Raw genomic sequence first — 17,528 nt, forward strand, 5'->3', positions numbered from 1 at the left:
TGTTATTGGGAGAATTTCAATATTGATCCTACTTGATAAAGGCTCAAACAATGGCTGACAAGAGTTGAGTCTGAAAATATTGTATATTCGTGGTTTATCATATTCTCTTTCTTGAAGTATGTTGAAGCTAAAATTTATTCTAATTATGAGCAAGGACTTTCACCCATTTTCAGCAAGTGGATTAACTGAAATCTGTAGATGAATTAGATGTGTTGGCAAAATCAGACAGGAAAATGCAAATTCCTTGGCAATTAAGTATGTAAGTCAAAGAAAATTATGCAAATGACCTAGTTTCACACTAGAAATTTATATTAAAATTCTGCTTTTGAATTTAGGAATCTGATATTTCTTTCCTGCTTAAAAAGTAAATATCTCTTTTCCATTGCATTTATATTCACAGTAATTGTTATTCAGTAACAACAATAATAGCAAGTCAAAGCATTTGGTGTTATAAGGGAAACAAACTGAATTTATAAGCAATTACATTCTCTTTCTGTGATCATTGACAAAGCTCTGAATCCTTTGGACATCAATTTTCAGTCTTTTGGATAAAGATACCAACATCTAGTCTACCTTTATCACTCAAATCCTTCTCAAGAGAGTTGATAGATGATATTTAATATTCAAAAGTAGTTTTCTTCATGGGGAATGGTGGCATGCTCCTATTATCTTAGTGCTCTAGAGGCTCAGGCAAGTGGATATTTAACCTAAGCCCAGCCTGAGGTACATAGCAAGACCCTTTTTAAAAATATAAGTAAATAAAGTTTGTAGCTTTCCAAATTGGGAGAATGTTTTGCTGGAATCATTAATTACCTGATACTATGTCATGTGAAAAACACATCTGAATTATAGAAAACTCTTGTCCTGATTTTTCTATGAACTACATCCTGGGTGAAATCTAAGTTCACTTGTCTGAAATCTAAGTCTACCTATAGCTTCAATGTTAACCTGGAAGGAATTTAAAGTCCCCCATAAGATTTGTGTAGGACAGGAAATTTAACTTTCTGATAAAAATACTCACCTAGCATGTGTGAAGCCCTAGGTTGTAGTATCATAAATCTTCATGGTGTTCTCCTAATGTGAAGGTTTCAGAGTCCTACAATTTAAACAGTGGGTAGTATATAGGACATGTCATTTTGTTGTTGTTGTTGTTTATTTATTTTTCAGCACTGGTGATTAAATCCGTAGCTCTATGCATTTCAGACAAGTACTCTATCACTGAGCTACCACTCCAGCTGGAGCATTTCAATTCTTGTCAGATTAGCTATACTGGGAAGTTCTCACTGACTTTCCTTGAGGGCACCAAGCATCTAGCCGTCTATGATCTGCTCTCTCATGACCAAGCAGCAAGGAAACAAATGCTACCTAATCTTGTTTCCAGACAGAGAGTTCTAAAAGCTCTTTTTATTGCTTTGACTCTAGTTGGTTCCCAGGCATTAGCATCATACTGCATTTCTGTGATGCATCATGATATTTATCAAAAACCACCTGCCTTTCCCCCAAAAGAGCTCTGATGCCAGTATTGCCAGTTTGACACAAACTGGAGTCAACTGGGAGAAGAAACCTCTCCATTGGATCGGCCTGTGGCCATTTCTGTGAGGCATTTTCTTAATTGATGTAGAAGGACCCAGCATACCAGCTACCATCTCCCGGCAGGTGGGCCTGGGTTGTGTAAGAAAGGCAGCTGACAATCCAAGTAAAGAGCACCTTCCATGCTCTCTGCTTCAGTTCCTGCCTCTGTGCTCCTGAGTTGAGCTCCTGCCTTGGCTTTCCTGAATTATGGCATGTGAGCTGTAAAACAAATAAACCCTTTGCTCCCAAAGTCAGTTTTGGTCAGTGTTTTATCATAGCCACAGGAGCAAACTAAAACTTCTACCAAAGACAAATTATAATGGTTTAAACAACTTGTTATAGATTTACTGTTTTTTTTTCTAATAACAGCAATGATGCATATTGTTTAACAAATTTTCAGCTAGATTAAGAGTTCAGGACTGAACAAAAGGACTCCTTGACCCAAGTAGCATCATCTGAAAGCTTCTATGAAACCCAAGCCTCTATGTTCACTCTCAATAAATGTAGACATTAATGAGGGCATTAGCAGGGTAAAAATGTGGAGGAAGAAAGGAATTACTGCTGTGTGACAGGGTATGAGCTGGCCCATGACTGCACCTCACTCTGCTCTCGAAATATCTCCTTACATTCAGCAAGAAAATATCCCAACTGTAATAGACCTTCATTAAAATTTTAACTAACATAGTCAGAATATTTGTCTTTGATATATTCATATTGAAAATACCACAGATAGGGCAACTGGAACTCAAATGTATTCATATTATAGGAAAAGGGGTCCATGAAAGAAAAATATCCAATAGCTCAAAGTTCTGGTTTTTGACCAATAACCACATGCTCAGTGTAATTACCAACAAGTAGAATGGATTATTTTGTAAAAACACTATATTTGTAGGAGAAAGTATTCATTTGTTTTCATGGCAATGATCTTAACATTTTTTATGGTCCTTTCCTACAGTCTTGCAATTTTGTTGATGCTCAGAAATCATTGTGAGTTTATCCAACCTACACTAAAATCCTTTCTAAAATTATTGATCTCAGATTAGACTAACTCTATGAAATCTGTATTTTCTAGGGAAGAGGGAAAGACATTCTCTGTAGGTGAAGAAGGGCACATGATGGAGCAAAGGAGATTAAGAGATGGATTAATTTTTGTATAGCAGAAAGATGAACTCTAAAAGGAGAAGCAAATCGTTCTGCAATTCCTCATCAAATAGACAATATCTGGTCATCTTCCTGTTCCTCAGCAACAACTTCTTTCCTTGTGTTTCTGGGGCCATAAAGTAAGTCGTATCTAAGAGAAAGTTTTTGAGATCATTAGAACAGTAATATATTTAAATTTATCATGCAATCATTCATACAAATAAAAATCAGAACCCCAAATAGCAAATTGAAGAGTGAAAAATGTATCCTAGGGAGTGAAAAATTGTGTCTGAGCAATTAAACTTTTCACTACTGCTACTTGAATTTTCAGCAAATAATTATCTTCTGACACCTCTAATCCCTGTGGATAAGCCTAAATCTGTACAAATATGTGTTGTTTTTCTAACACTCTTTTTTTATGTAAGTTAAGGCTGGTGCTAGAAATTTCATGTAGATTTTGATAACCAATTATGTGGAGTTTTATTTAAAGGAGATTCTCTAATATATCAAAATGAAGACTTAAAGAATTAGTAAAAATTCCAAATACTAATACAAATTTCTAGCTGATTGCTTTATAAAATAGAATTAAAGAAAATTGTTATAGAGTTCAGAAATTACGTCCTTTTATAATAACTTAATAGTCAAATATTTTACTTCTTGGTAAAATTTGAACCTATACTCCATGTATACAACCTTGAGCACATTCTCTGATTTACCTGTGTTTCAATGACTTCAACTATGAGCTGAGATTAATAATATTCACTTCTTGTGTCTTTGTAAATGCAAGTCTAGTAAGTAATTCCACCTTCCCTAAGTTCTCAACTGCAGATGGGCCAAGACCAATACACATATGGGACAGCCCTAATTGGAAATAGTGGGTTATCACACAAAAATACATGAAGTGGGGGAGCATGTGGGAGTTAAAAGGGAGAAAATGTGGGGTATGTAGAATCATATTTCATTTTACAGATACAGGAAATTCTCAAAGAATAAGCAAAATAATAAAATTAAAATAATAAATACCCAAAAACAGAAAGCAAAGACAAAAACTGAGAAAAATATTTCTTTTCTTTTTTTAAATATTTTATTTATTATTTTTATTTTATGTGTATGAATGTATTGCCTTCATGTATATCAGTGTGTCCATGTCATGTATTTCCACTGAGGTCAGAAGAGGGCTTCGGATTCCCCTGGAACTGTTTTATGTGTATGTGTGTATTGCCTGCATGTAGGTAAGTACCCCCATATTGCACAATGACTGCTGAGGACAGAAGAGACTGTCAGATCCCCCGGAACTGGAGTTATAGACAGTTGTTAGCTGCCATGTAGATGCTGGGATTCAAACCCAGGTCTTCTTCAAGAACAGTAAGTGTTCTTAACCACTGCACCATCTCTCCAGCACCCCCCCTGAATTTCTGTTCTTTAATAGAGGAAAAGAAATCATATCAAAGACATGTAAAATGGAAGCTGAAGGACTGGGGATGGAAAATCTGTGATGAAGAGGATGAAAATACAAATGCATATTTATAGATTTGATGCAGAAGTAGAAAATGCATGTGAAACAACTACATAAAAAATTATACATTGTCATATTCTGCCTACAGTTATTACCATTTTGATTTTCACATTTTTATTATTACAACATGTATTACTATAAGAGAGCATTGGGAGGGAACTCATGTGTGGTACTGTAAACATAGACAAATACACTTGGCTGAAAGGTCAAGATCTATCCTAGAGAAAAACCTACTTTTGGTCACACTTTGAAATCAGTGTAATTTCTTACTGTAGTCTAAATTTGTGTCCTTATTTTTACAGACAAGTGTACCTCTCACCACTCCTCATTGTAGCTTCTTTTTGCAACAGATTAGGAGTGTTACAAAGTTCCACAACTGGTCAAATGCAGAGAAGTGCCTGTGAGGTGCCCAGCCTTAAGTGAGCCATCTATAACACAATCTTTACACCTGAGGCTCAGAGGACATAATGGAACAGAGGAGGAAACAATATTAATGGATCACTCAAAGCTCACCAGTGAAGTTTCCCCTTGAAACAGATGGTGGTTAACTTAGAAAGTCACAATGGCCAAATAGCAGAGAATAAGAGACTACAGAGTGTTTATCCCTGAATAGGACACCTGTAACATAACTCTGCCACCAAAGGCTCAGAGACCACTGTGGAAGAGGGGTCAGAAAGATTGTAAGAGCTCAAGGAAACAGTTTTCCAGGCAGCTGGCAAGCTGCTCATATGAACTTACAGCAATGGTAAGAGCATGCACAAGACCCACACAAGCTTAAACCAAACAAAATCCCAGCACAGAAGTCTGGAAGTAGGTAAAAAGCCCCAACTTTAGCTGAGGAACTACTGGCAATCAATAACTACTAGTAAAGGGAGAGTTGGTTTTCTTTCAGGGTGTGACACTAGATAGGTTAACCAGAATCCAGTGGATGGATTCATACTGAGGGATATTCATACTGAGGGAGATACAAACTTGACTCGATGGGCCTTAATACACATTACAGAAAATACGAAATCTGGCAGGGTCCACATAGGGGAGGGTGTCTACATATAGTAAAAATATATTGTATGAAATTTGTAAAATTTTGATAAAAGAGAATTAACTTATTTCATGAAAACTGAAAATATTTGAATCACAACAGCATATGATATAAAGGCTAACTCATGTATCTTATATATAATCTTTAAAATATAAAACAGAATTCTATAATTTTTTTGTAAGTGCCTAAAACTCAGGTAAATATTTTTGATGTTTGGTGATGTTTATAACACAATGTTAAGTGAGAAAATCATGCTGCCTTGTATGTACCATTTGGCCTTCCTAAAATTGTCACATGTACACATATCACATTTTCAAATGAGAGCTGAGAAAGACAGTATATAAGTAGAAAAATATTTGATACCATAAACCCCCTGAAAATAATTAGTTGAATAATTATATAAAGATATGTATTTCCTCATTCTCTGTAATAATTTTGAGAAAATTATAAAACAGCAAAGTAGAATTATTTTAACTTGATGATATAGTCTTATTCCCAATTTCAGATTTACAACTCTACTTGATTTAGAGAAAAATGAACTTTGAAGCTATAGTTTTATAAACAGCAAGTACCACAGGAAAGTCTCCAAATAATGCAAGCATTGAAGTAATTTTTTAAATTAATTTTTTGGCTCAGATACAAAAAACTGAGTTTCATTGTGACAACTCCATACATACCTTTCTTTGACTTATTTTATTTTATTTATTTTTAGAAATATTTATTGATTCTTTGAAAGGTTTGTATAATGTATTTTGATCATATTCCTCCCTCAGTCCCCCAGCTCCTCCCAGATCAATGCCACCAACCTACCCATTCAACATTATGCTCATTTCTCTGACCCTCTTTGAGTCCAATTTGTGTTGCCCAAATAGTTTTGAGTGTAGAACCAGCCCTGGAGTGTGGCTGACCTGCCAGGGGTTCCCACCCTTAAAGAAAACTGACTCTTCTTCTCTCAGAAGCTATCTTACGTCAATAGCTGCTTGGCTACTGTGGGGCTTCATGCCCATCTCCTTACCCATGCTGGGGTTTTGTCTGGCTTGATCTTGAGCAACTCTTTTGCATGTTATCACAGTTGTGCTGAGTTCGTAGGTGCAACTGCTCTGTTGTCTGGAAAAGAGTTTCCTGATAATCATCCACCACCTCTAACATTTACAATCTTTTTGTACCCTATACCACAATCATCCCTAAGCCTTGTGGGGATGGCTGTGTTATAGATGTCCCGTTTATGGCCGATGAGACTGCAATCTCTTATTCTTTGTGTGTCGACCAGTATGGATCACTTGATAATTGCCTTCTACTACAACAAGCTCCTCTGATGATGGTTGGGAAATGAACTAATTTGTGGGTAGAGAACATAAGTCATTACAGTCATTTTAATGTAATGTCCATTTAGTAAAATATTAGCAGCAGGTTCACCACTGGGGCCCATTACCTATTTAGTCACAGATTCTCGACCCTGATAATGGTACCAGGTATGAGTTTCATTTTTGCAGTGGGCCTTAAATCTGATAAAAGGGTGGCTGGTTACTCTTATAGCTTTTGCACCACTATAGCACTAATGGGCATATCTTGCTAGGACAGCTTATATTGTTCACAACTGGGTGAGACTGATTTTTTTTTTTAACTTTACAAAACTTTATTGAGAAATAAATGTATATAAGGCGTTTTGCTCAAATCCATGCCCACTCCCCTCCAACATTCCCCCCTCTGAAGAGGTAATCCTAAAATCTATAAAGGATTAGATACGCTCCCAAATACTTTTGACATTTTGGGCCTTTGGAACAGAGTATGTTACTAACAGGCCCAAAGACATTTTGAAACTGGTTACATTACTTTGGGGTCTTTTTACTCTAACTGCTTAGCCAATTCCTACCTCCTATTCTTATCACACCATCATCTGAAGGGGTTACTCAAATTGCCAATAAGGAATAGGGATGCAGATCTCCCTGGCTTCTTCCATGCTAAACAGGGATGCAGGGCGAGGAAATTGGAGTACCCCTTCAGTGATCTATCTAAAAGACTCCCAAATTACATAACTCTTGTCTCTAAGGGAAAAAGAAAGTCCTTGAATCATGAATAGGAGATGTGAAGGAGAAGGAAAGGCAAGAGTAATTAGCATTACAAGTTCTAGACAGGGAACTAGAAAAGAGTCAGAACAGAGCAATTTTCCAATGCTCATATGAGAGTCCATTGGAGTTTCTTGACAAGGACTTCCAAAAGCATCCCTCTGTTAGGTTCTTCCTCATTTTTCCTTTGTCTTCCAAGGCTGGACTAATTGGCTGGGAAGAGTGGCTGGATACTCAGGTGAAGGTCCAGTGACCCTACTTGGCCCTCCTTTAATGAATGAGCACAACCATCAACAAGCCCAATTTTGACTATGTTTAGCGATCAGGCTCAGCTGAGGTCGTGATGATGGTAGTTATTTCATGCAGAAGGAACTTCTGTAAAGCATCACCTTATTAAAAGGACCTGGAATTTATAAGGATTTGGTGCTAGGAGCCACATATGAAGGAGAACATACACTATTTGTTTTTCTGAGTCTGTGTGATTTCACTTAGTATAACAGTTTCTAGATCCATCCATTTACCTGCAAATTTCATTATTTCGTCTTTCTTGATTTTCTTCTCCAGTAGCATGCATCACACCTTCCAGCACTATAAGAGCTAGCCAGTAAGGATGAAGCTCCTAAGTCCATACCAGCTTAAATTCCCCATGTTACGACTCAAATATGTGCTGTCTTCAGGAATAGGGTTTTAGCATCAAGTCCTGGAGGGTAACCAAGAGCCATGGCAATAGCCTGTGATGTTTGTGGGTGTATGAGATCCCATTGGCTAACAACTCAAAGAGAAGTAAGCCATTGCTGATACTGGGATTTTATTTGCTTGGTTGAATTGTCTAGTTGGGGTATTGTCATGCCACGCACTCCCATTTACTTATTGCCTTTCTTTGTTCTTAATCACGCCCTCTGACTGAATACCATTGTCCATCCTCCCTGGTCCTCTTGCTGGTCCCCTTCTTTCTATCTGATGCATAGTTGGCAAAAGTTTCTTCCATTCTGCAGATTATCTCTTCAATTTCCTATTGTTTCCTTTGTGTGTTGGGCTTTTGAATTTCATGCAATCCCATTTGTCAATTCTTGATGCTATTTCCTGTGTTATTGGCATCCTTTTCAGAGAGTTTTTGTATAAACCTACATCCGAAAGTGTTTTGCCTGTGTATTCTTCTATCAATTCCAGAGTTTCAAGCATAACATTGATGCCTTTGATTCATTTGGAATGGATTTTATGTGCAGGGTAAGACACAGACCTACTCTCATTCTTCTACATACAGATATCCAATTCCCCAGCACCATTTGTACCGGAAGCCCTCTTTTATGGAATGCATTTTTGCATTTGTCAAGTATTAGGTGGCTGTAGCTCTGCGGACTCATTTCTAGGTCTTCTGTTCTCTTCCATGTCTGTCTTTGTGTCAGCACAATGCTGTTTCTGTTAACTGAGGTTGTGAAGTAGTTTCATATCAAACAATCTAATAGCTATAGAATCACTCTTTCTCCTTAGGATTGCTTAGGCTATCCATGGCTTTTAGTGCTTCTACATGAATTTTGCTTTAATTTTTCTAGTTCTGTGAAGAATTTCATTGGAATTTTTATGGGGCTCATGCTAAGTTGACAGATTGTTTTTGCTGAATGATTAATTTTGCCAATCCATGAGCATAGGAATACTTTTTATCCTCTATTGTTTTCAATTTTTTTATTGGTGTTTACATGTCTTTATCATTAAAGGTCTTTTACCTCTTATTAGTTTACTCCTAGGTATTTTTAAGTCGTTGCGAATGATACCTTTTGCCACTTTCCTCTCACAAAGCTTATTATTGGTTTTTGGAATAGTTACTGATTTATTATTAGATTAAAAAATTACATGCATGTGTGTGAAGGTGCTCATAGAGGCCAGAGTCAGGACACCCTGGAGATAGTTACAGACAGTTATGAGTTGGTTTCCAGTTACCCAACAGTTTGCTGGAAACCAAATTAGGGTTTCCTGCAAGAGCAGTACAAGCTCTTAACTGCTAAGCCATCTCTCCAGCCTTATCTTTTTACATGTTGATTTAATATCCTCTAGTCAGCTGAAAGTGTTTGTCATATATGCATTTTCTGGTAGCCTTTAAGTGGGAGATCATGTTGTTTGCAAGTAGAAATATTTTGACTAATTGTATTCCTTTCATTTAGTCTTAGTCTTGAAACTTGGGAAAAGTTTATTGAACATGGCTTTTGTCCTGATCAGACCATGTAGGACGAGTTTCTTTCCTTTTTTACTTATTTTTTAGAATTATAACTTGTATATGCTGGCCTGTACTTTTTATGCCAAGTATTTTTTATGGTATTTAATCCTCTTCTAGTGTCTTAGATATCTAACTCATAGTATCTTTCCCCTGTTTAAGTAAAATCACTAATCTTGGTTGACTGGATATAAGACTTTAATGTCTTAGAAACAAGCAAAAGAAAAGTATTCAAAATTTGATCTTGGAATTTGCATTCATTCCCTCATTTTGAACGCCTATTCTACTATACCTTGTTTAAGTTGTCATAAAAATGTAGAAAGGAGCAAAGATCAGCATTCTTCCTTCATGATTAAGAGAAATATACTGAAAGTTAGTAAACACCTGGTCCTATAATGAGTCCTTATTCTGATCGATGCCACAAAGATGATAAATAATACCAGAATATTTGAGAGAGATTGAAATAATAATGAGGAAAGGATAGCTTGAGGAGATGACATGGACAAAGTGATTGAAACAAAGGAAAATATAAATAAATTTGAAATCTCAGGGACAAGTAGGAGCTACACATTCTTAGCATCTGAAACAAGCAGGTAGCCAGTGTGGGTAGGCAAGAGTGAGAGACAGGGTGAGAGACCAGTAAGAACAAGGGCAAATGTGGGTGACTGCATGTGTATTCTTCAGCTGTGGGGAGGATTTTCAACTGATTATAATAGATTAGTCTAAAGAACGTGTTATGAGTGGGGGCATGACTTGTCTGATATTTGTATCAGAATGGACTTCTGATGTCAGGCATGCCTTTAACCCAGCAGTCGGGAGGCAGAGGCAGGCAGATCTCTGTGAGTTCGAGGCCAGCCTGGTCTATATAATGAGTTCCAGGCAAGCTGGGGCTACAGGAAGACCCTGTCTCAAAAAGACCAAACAAAAACAAAAACAAAACCCACCACCACCACCAATGTAAAAACACAGAATGGAATTTCGAGTGCTAACATGAAGGCAGGAGATCTCAAAGATAGTGACCGTAAGGGGACAAAGGATGGTAAAGACTTGGACCTGAGTGGCTGCTCAAAGAGATGAGAAATTATTGTAACGGACATATCAGAGAAAGGGTAAAATTGAGGTTAATTTTGGAAGGTTTGGCCTGGGAAAATAGTAAAATCATTGCGTCTTTAGCTTCAATGGGAACTGAGTAGCAGCTGTCTTAATGACTACAAATGAAATGATAAATACAAAGCTAGAGTCTGTGGGACTATCTCATTGAATAAGGCTGATATATATTTAGGGTTAGACAACTAAAATTCAACATTGATCTATTTTTTAATCCCCATAAACCACCACTGACAAGTGAAAAACTCTGGCATATGACTCATTTATTTGTGAAATCATTTCCTCAGTCCACACAGATGGTGTTTGCAGAGCCTGAGGTAGGGGGTGGCTTGCAGAAGGAGCCAGGCCGCTCGTAATCATATGTGGCTATCTCACCTGTGGGGGAGAATGTGAAAATGCTATCCCAGAAAGCAAGCATTAAATCACAAGCCCTTTGCTGTCCTTTTCTCTGGTCTAACATTTAATGTATTTTTGTTGCCTTTTTCTTTTCTTCTCTACATAGCCTGTGTAACTGTTGTCATAGCAACAAGATAGTCATTGCTTAGGGGAAATAGTTTGGACAAAATTGCATTAGAAATCAACACCATCAGCAGTATGGTTCTTTTTACATTGTTCTTAGGAACCCAAGTGATATTGAGAAGTCATGCTCTTGGGAGGTTTAGAGACATAAAAGTGCAAATAACTATTTTGTTTAATGGAGGGATCAGCATAGTTTTCTATAAAGAGCCACAGAGTAAATATTACAGACTCAGAAGGCTATATCGTCTCTGTCACAGTCACTCAATTCTGCCAAGTAGCATAATAGGGCCACAGAAAACATGTAATGAATAGATGTGGAGGTGTGCCAATATATTTTTATTTAATAAAAGACAGTCAATAGACTGGATTTCACTGGTGGACAATAGATGACTGGTCTTTGATGTGGTAGGCTCTTTCTCACTTTCTGTGACAATACTTAAAGTTTTCTTACTGGCTTTCCCACAGCATAATTCCATTACCCTACCCAGACACAAGCAACTGAGTTTTCTGTGGCTTTGAATTTGTAACATTCTCATATTTTGCCTATGCCAGTGCTTAAGTTCAAAAGTTGAAGTGCGTCAAACCCCCTACTAAAACATCTGCAAATAGTATCGTATACAAATTAATACAAAGCTTCCCACACACTGAAATTAATATCTACCAGCTCTATTATATGAGCAGCTTGAATAGTATTAAAATAGGAAGGAGAAATTTGCTAACATTTTTAAGTAGGGAAGAGTTCACTTGAAAGTATGCATTTCCGGCTTCTCTTCTAAGTTACAAAATATGGCAACACTAAGCCCACATTCCTGCAATAGCAAAAATCTGCTGGAGTTGACTCATAAGCACAAGCACCCGATTCAGGGAAATTGTAAATGCTCAAATTTGCACCATACTCCCCACCACACTCTACCACCTCTCACATTGTCCTACACTTCCAGTCATTTTGTTTTGCAACCACTGAGTCAATAAACAGCTTCTTTGCATTTATAAATGGTTTGCCATTTTCTGTTGTATTCATCTTTCTATTATCAAAATAAAGGCTTAAGTCACAAGCCAAATATATGTGAAGCTTTATTTTATTTTTCTTTATTATTTTGAGACAGGGTCTCACTAGAGGCACAGCTGGCCTAGGAACTTACTATGTAGACCAGGCTGACCTCAGTCTCACAGAGATCCACCTGCCTCTGCCCCTTCAACTGCTGGGATCAAAGGCATGTGCCACCATGCTCTGCTTGAAGTTTTCATCTGAACTTTGCTAGAATTCTAAAGATAATTATTTTTGTATTTCCTATTATAGTACCTAAGACTTTTCTGCTTCTAGTAGGAATAACAGAAGGGGCCCTGAATAATGAGTGGAAAGTCTGATGCATGTATTTTGCCTAAATGTTTTAGTGAGACAGGAAGGATCAAGCTGCAATCTGGATTTGAAAAATGAAGGTTTCTTCCAACACTCCACATTTAGGGTAAGAATGTGTTCTCTTGCTGTTTTCTACCCTCTTATCTGGAGGTTTACTTTCAGACGAGCTTGGAAGAGAAGATGAAGAGACCATGACTAGAAACAGAACGATTTCTGGCTTGCCAGAGCAAATGTGAGTTTCCCCTTCTGTGCCTGCTAGAAGGAAGTTAAAATCTAAAGTTTAGTGTTGACATTGATGGGGTTCTGCGTCCTCTCCCTGTACTAGGGGAATGTTAGAGCACAGTGAGGGAAGGGAGAGACCAGTCAAAAGTAACACAGTTCTAAAAAAGATATCCTCACTCATTTATTTGTACATTATCAATAAAGAACTACATTATCTCAAAAAAGGGAAGATAGGTATTTTATTACTGACTTTATGTTAAACTAAAGGTCACTTAGAAACTGCTTATGACAGTAATTTTTTTTTTTTTTTGGTCTTTTTGAGTCAGGGTCTCCCTGTAGCCCCAGCTGTCCTGGAACTCACTATGTAGACCAGGCTGGCCTTGAACTCACAGAGATCCGCCTGCCTCTGCCTCCCAAGTGCTGGGACTACAGCGTGCGCCACCACACCCAGCTATCACAGTAATTTTCATAAAAGCAAGGCATGTGTATTGACTCACAAGGGCCCTAATTTCTAAATGCACTACTGATACTTTGGGAGTTTTGAGTCGTTAATGAGATCATACCCCTGGAGCATTAATCAGAATTCCTCTCACACAGAGAGTGCTTGATGTACACCAGCTGTTGTTGTTAAAAATTTATTGCTATAACAACCTTTATTCACAATGGTAACAATAATTGTGATCATTTGGAAAAAGTTAATCCATTGTATAAGACATTTCTAGTAGTTTTCTAATTTTTCAAACTATAATCTGAATTATTATATGATCATAGATAAATATTTATTTACAATAGCTACATGAGGTTCACCTATGACCTCATACTTCATTTTATTTGTCTGATTTACAAAGTTAAGTTCACTTTAAGCCCTAGTTTGTAGGCTAAAACAGTTTTCTTAAATGCATTTCATTTGCTGAGTTCAATTAGCATAGGTGGACTAGGAAGCTGACTTATAAGGTAACAGGAAGGTTTCATACATCTTTCTTGCATCCAATCCTTTGCTTGTTTTTGGTTCACCAATGACAAAATTTCAGTGTTAAAAAGTATTGTACATGAGGCTAAGTCACAGAAGCGTCAAATGATTAATGAGGCAGCTATATTTCACTAGCAGCAAATGTCAGTTCCTAATCAGAGTTTATTTCTTCTGCTTCTAAAGTAACGAGAAGGTTGTGAAGGTAAAAGAACGATAAAGAGAGGATTGGTAAACTATACACCCATGAGGGAAGAGCTGAATAACATCATTGATCTGGGAGGTTAAAAATAAAAGAAAACACTGGTGAAGCTGAGAATATACGAAACAAATATCGCCCTTGTTTTCATTCTGAAGTAGAAAAAGGCTCATTTCCTCATCAATATTCTATTTTGTTCACATTTTTCTTTTTCTTTTAAAAATATTTTATCTATTATTTTTATTTTATGTGTATAAATATATTGTCTGCATGTGTTTGAGTGCACCCCTGTTGTGCAATGCCCCCGGAGGTCAGAAGAGAGCATTGGATCCCCTGGAACTGGAGTTACAAACAGTTGTTATCCATCTTGTGAGTGCTGGGAATCCAACCTGGGTCCTCTGCCAGAGCAACAAGTGCTCTTAACCACTGAGCAATCTCTCCAGCCCCTTCATACATATTTCTTTATTTTTTTCTAGAGGCACGCATCCTGCATTATTTGGGTATGAATTATTGCCTTCCAAGAAAAAATATAAACTCCTATAAGATGAAGTAAGGAAGAGTTGTTTTCTGAGGCCATTTCTGCTGTTGAAATCTCATGCTGACAGTCAGGTATTCACTAACTCCTTGAAAACGGTGTAACTGCTGTTTTCTGACCTGTGGTCCATCTCACCCCCTCACCCTTAAACACACAAAGAACAAATACAGCTTGGTCCTAAACTCGTGAAACATCCTAGCTTTATCTTCTTTGTCTGGAACTGACACTGTATGTCATCCTGGACTTGCTATGTTTGAATAGGCCTCCTTTCATTTATTTTACTATAATCTATGTTATTGTGTGACTTTCCTCATGTGCTTGGTAGACTGTACCCAGGCCCTTTTATGACCTCACATATGTGCCCATATCTCCATGTCTCCATGGAGTTCTGTTCTAGATGCTAGACAAATATAAATTCCCTTTTACCTGATGTACTACCTGAATTCATTATAGCCCATGAATGTTTCAAAATGGGCTATAGCCTGTGATTTTCAAGAAGCATAAATCATTATCAGCAGAAGCTTGTGTTTGGACTCCTTGTTAACAGAGTTTACAGTGAATTTAAAGGAAACCTTTTCTGATTTTTTTCTTCATGTAAATATAAAATACTCAGAGACCAGGCAGAGGCAGAGCATACAGTCCTCACTATGGTTTGGATTTTTTACTGAAGTGGAGTATGTTGATCTGACATGATGGTCAAGCTGAAGCATCCTAACTGGCATAAACTTGAAATGTTTATGAGAAATATTAGCTATATTGGTGTGCCCTTTGAATAACCTCTTCTGCCTTTGAAACCTACCAGATGTTTTTAGTAACAATATATCAGACCAAGAGGTTGATAGGATTCAAACAACCAGGCATGTGGATGCCTCTAATGGAAGCTGTTTAATTGCTCTGAAACACAATCCATCATAGCCACATTTTTCTGAAAGCATCAAATGACACCATACCTTAAATTAAAGGTTTCTCATAGACCAAAGGCAATCTTTTTATTTTCCTTTTATTTTTAATTCATCTCCCACACCCTAATTATTGATATTTCTGGCAAGAAGAATATGCATACATACTTTATCCTCTTTTAAATGACTAAAATCAATTTGAAAATTGCACCATATTAGGAACCCTATGGAATGCAGTTGAAAACACACATCTGCTGGGACATTTTTTCCTGTAATTATATAAAATCAAATCTTCATAAACAAGTAAAGGAAATGAAAATCTACAGTACCAGGTTTTGCAAAATAGTCCAAAACAGCTATAATTTTTCCCTAATGAGTGACTCCAAATTAAATTCAACAAATAGACCACAGAATTTCAATTATTTTCTTCCCTTTCATAAAGGCTATAAGTAAGTCCTCTTCAGCTAAAATTCTTCACTGAATGGAGTACTGTATTTTCCTGGTAGAAAGCAATATTTTAATTTTCATGGAGTAATTTGTTAAAATGAACATGGATATTTGCTTATCAACATCTTTTCCCCTTTCTCCTGACAGAACTACTCCCCTCTTACTTAGCCCATTCTGTTTCCATAGCTGCCCTACTAAGGAAACAAATATCAGCGAGGATGTGCCTCAGTGTTAGTTAGCATTTTTATTTATAAATCATCCTTACTTAAAAATCTTTTGGGTTTGTTTATTTATCTAGTTGGTTGGCTTTGGTTTTGATATAGGGTCTCACTATGTGCTCAGGCTGACCTAGAATATGCTACATAGCTCAGGATAGCCTCAAACGCATGAGCCTCATGGTTCCAATGCTTTGTTGAAAGGCCCAAGTCTCATATCCAGAGTCCAGAAATTCAGTTGCTTAAAATATTTGTTTACTGTATTTGGCTCAATTTTATTGAGTTGTCAATTTTTTCTTGTGTTTTTTATTTTGTCTGGCATTAACAGAGTATTTGTGGGAGCTACCTAGGCAGGAGCTGGGTTAGAGTGCTTTCCACTGGAAAGATTCTTACCCTTTGCAGCACTTAGCATCCAGTAGACTAGCCCACATTGCTCACATCACAGCTGAAAAGAGAGAAGAGAGAGCAAGAACATGAGGAGGGAAAATGGATGGAAGAGGGAGGGGAGACTGTCATCCCTTCTATACATTCCTATTTAAGCCAAAGAGAGACCGAAGTGACCACATTCAATGGGCAAGGAAGAAGAATTGCCTTTTGTTGGAAACATATGTAGAGCTGTAATTGCAGGAGGGAAGGACACCACAGCAGAGGCATTATAGCTACATTTTTTCCCTAAAATCCTTTCCACAAGAAATTTGCAAGTGTCTGAGAAATGAGAATTTTTCTTTCTGGATTGTTCCTTAAGTTATAAAGCTTTTTCCTCCAAATTTATTTTGGTGAAGATTTAAACTTGCAGTACCTAACTCCACAGACCTTCATGAATATACCACTTCCTACCCCCTTTGATCCTTATTCCTAAATAACTCTTGATCTTCTGTGAGCTGCTGTAGACTGGCTTTAATTTCCTGTAAATGGAATCATACAGCATGTGAAGTTTTTGTCTTGACCTGCCACCATTACTTTGAGATCCTTCTTTGGATTTACATATTTCCAACAGTACATTTCATTTCTGAGTGGTAATATATTAAATACTATGTTTGTGCAGCCACTTAAGTGTGAGACATTTTAGCTGTTTTCAGTTTCAGATATTGATTTAAAAAAAAAGCTGCCACGATTTATTGTACATCAGATTTTTGTATACACATATCATGTATCAGGTGCATCTTTAACTTTTTAAGAAAATATCAAGGTATTTTTCAGAATAGTAGTACATTTTACACTAACCAGCAGTGTGTGAATGTTCCCTTTCCTCTACATTCTCAATAACATTGAATATGGTCAATCTTGCTTAAATTTGCAATACTAATAGATGGTTATTGGTATCCTGCTGTGATTTTAATTTGTACTCTGTTGATAGCTAATAATGCTGAACATCTTTTCATGCAAATATCATCCCTATACTGTTGTTGGTAAAGTCTCTACTTTAAACTTTTGTCCATGTTTAGTATGGGCTATATGTTTTTATTGTTAACTCTCTCTCTCTCTCTCTCTCTCTCTCTCTCTCTATATATATATA

This window comes from Nannospalax galili, unplaced genomic scaffold (genome assembly GCF_000622305.1).
Source record: "Nannospalax galili isolate Female #2095 unplaced genomic scaffold, S.galili_v1.0 scaffold236, whole genome shotgun sequence".
Lineage (NCBI taxonomy): Eukaryota > Metazoa > Chordata > Mammalia > Rodentia > Spalacidae > Nannospalax > Nannospalax galili.